We start from the raw sequence: 2,930 nt of genomic DNA on the forward strand, positions 1-2,930 counted from the left end.
ATGCTGACTATCTATAATAGATAGTGACCTATCTAAGCCAATATGATGGTGAGATCCCCATGACAACACGTAGCATACATATGTATGTACATGTTACGGCGTTCCGTTAGTGCCACTGATGGTGAGAACCTCGTGACATTACGTAGCATACATATGTATGTACATGTTACGGCGATCCGTTAGTGCCACTGATGGTGAGAACCTCGTGACAATACGTAGCATACATATGTATGTACATGTTACGGCGTTCCGTTAGCGCCACTGATGGTGAGAACCTCGTGACAATACGTAGCATACATATGTATGTACATGTTACGGCGTTCCGTTAGAGCCACTGATGGTGAGAACCTCGTGACATTACGTAGCATACATATGTATGTACATGTTACGGCGTTCCGTTAGCGCCACTGATGGTGAGAACCTCGTGACAATACGTAGCATACATATGTATGTACATGTTACGGCGTTCCGTTAGAGCCACTGATGGTGAGAACCTCGTGACATTACGTAGCATACATATGTATGTACATGTTACGGCGTTCCGTTAGCGCCACTGATGGTGAGAACCTCGTGACATTACGTAGCATACGTATGTATGTACATGTTACGGCGTTCCGTTAGTGCCACTGATGGTGAGATCCCCATGACAATACGTAGCATACGTGTTTGTACATGTTACGGCGTTCCGTTAGCGCCACTGGTGGTGAGAACCTCATGACATTACGAAGCATACATATGTATGTACATGTTACGGCGTTCCGTTAGTGCCACTGATGGTGAGAACCTCATGACATTACGAAGCATACATATGTATGTACATGTTACGGCGTTCCGTTAGCGCCACTGGTGGTGAGAACCTCATGACATTACGTAGCATACATATGTATGTACATGTTACGGCGATCCGTTAGTGCCACTCGTTTTGCACTTTCGACATATTGATCACAAGCATGAGACTTAGATAACACGGTACGATGGAGCGAAATTACGACGTGGAGGAACGGTAAAAGATCGCGAAATTAACATCGCGATCTGGCATCGTAATCTCATACAAAGTTGTCACGTTCTATTATGTGTTTACCCCAAGGTCGAAAATGGGAAAATGCGAAGTGAGATAGTCAAGTTATATCGTGCAATATCGTATCGTGTAAATCAATTTCGCATATGGTTATTTCGTTTGAACGATCTCGCTCTTGTAATCAACAGTTTAACTGGGTGTAATAACGATTTGTACGTGAGGAAGTAAAATGTGACATTGCCTGAATGTGAGGAGAAATCTTGAAACTGCGATAGTATGATGCGTGATTATAAGCATTTGGTTTTGGATTGTTGATTTGTTTATACTCAAAGGCAATAACGCGTAAAAAATATCAGCGTAAAAACGATAACACGCATCTTCATTATACACGCGAGAATGCGAGAACACGATACGAGGAAGTGATATTACCATGCAAGAACGCGAAATAAATTAAGCGACCAGCATCTCATCGTTAGTTCGCACCCTCGTGTTCCATTTTCGCGCTTGTAATCTTGAGATCAAATCGAAAGTGTATATCAACGCTTGACATTTACGGAACACCGTAAAATGCAGCATCTGACATACTGTGGGAATCTTGTTAAACTAATATCGAGTTACTTTTTCTTTATTTCGTAAAATAGGTATACAGCATTTAACATCTTAGACTGAGACACATATTCTTATTTTAACCCATTTATGCCTAGCATCTAGAAAAAAAGGCCTTGGCAAACAGCGTGGACCCAGATGAGACGCCGCATGATGCGGCGTCTCATCAGGGTCTGCGCTGTTTGCATAAAGGAATTTCTGAAAAAAATATTCTAAACATAGAAATAAATATACTAGACATCCCTAATTTTGGAAATAAATTGATCCAATTTAGAAGGAATGGGAGAGTCCACTAGGCATAAATGGGTTAATATTGGATTTTTCTCATATACCTGCAGCAGAAGAGCTGCAAAACGAAAAATAAATCTCTTAAAAATGGTTCGCGAGTGTTGGTATGGAGCGTTTATTCTGTCGGCGTGAATGACATACTTATGCTGTATTTTCGGATATCAGTTGTGACAAACATAATGTATGATTTCCTAAATGTTACTGTTGGCTTTTTAAGGAGATATATAGAACGTTCAGTAAGAAACAGGAGTTGGCGTTGTAAGTTGGTTTTTATTTGTTTATTTTTATACTTTTACAATATTTTTATTTAGATATTTTGCTACATATATTTTGATTTACCGCCATAGTATTATAAATGTATACCTTCCAATTTGTAAACGGTGAAACAAATCTGATATTTAACAATGCATGAAGATGTTTATGCATGTGCATCTCATTATATAGTCTAGTTTAAAAATATTTCAGCCCACTTGAGCACGAGATCCTATTTGCACTTGTGTAGTGAGTAACCATCCAACGTCATCTGTCAGCAACATAATTCCAAAAACAATACCAACAACAGAACCAACAACAACAACAACAACAACAACAATAATAATAATAATAATAACAAAACTAATACTACTACTAATAATAATAATTTTCCATTTTAAGGTGCTGTCGAAAGAAGGTTTTATATTGAAAACTGTCAAGAAATGCATTTACTCAGACACCCGGCATCTTAAGAAGAAAATCTAGATGAAAAATGATCTGAGCCACGCCAAAAATGATTGTTTGATCTAAATAAAACTTGGCATTTCACACTGAGTCACACACATAATAAAACAGTAAGCAGAATAATTTAAGGACTTCGCGAAATGTTAAACAGTCAGTCATTTGTATATCAAAGCATACGCATAGGTTTTTTTCATAAACGAACGGCCTCATTCGTGAATATAATTAGCATAGTAAAGCTAAGAAAATCAGGTTTCAACGATGACCGGAGTCGGATTGAACGGAGCGTGATTCTCACATATTT

This window comes from Dreissena polymorpha, chromosome 6, assembly GCF_020536995.1.
Source record: "Dreissena polymorpha isolate Duluth1 chromosome 6, UMN_Dpol_1.0, whole genome shotgun sequence".
Taxonomy (NCBI): domain Eukaryota; kingdom Metazoa; phylum Mollusca; class Bivalvia; order Myida; family Dreissenidae; genus Dreissena; species Dreissena polymorpha.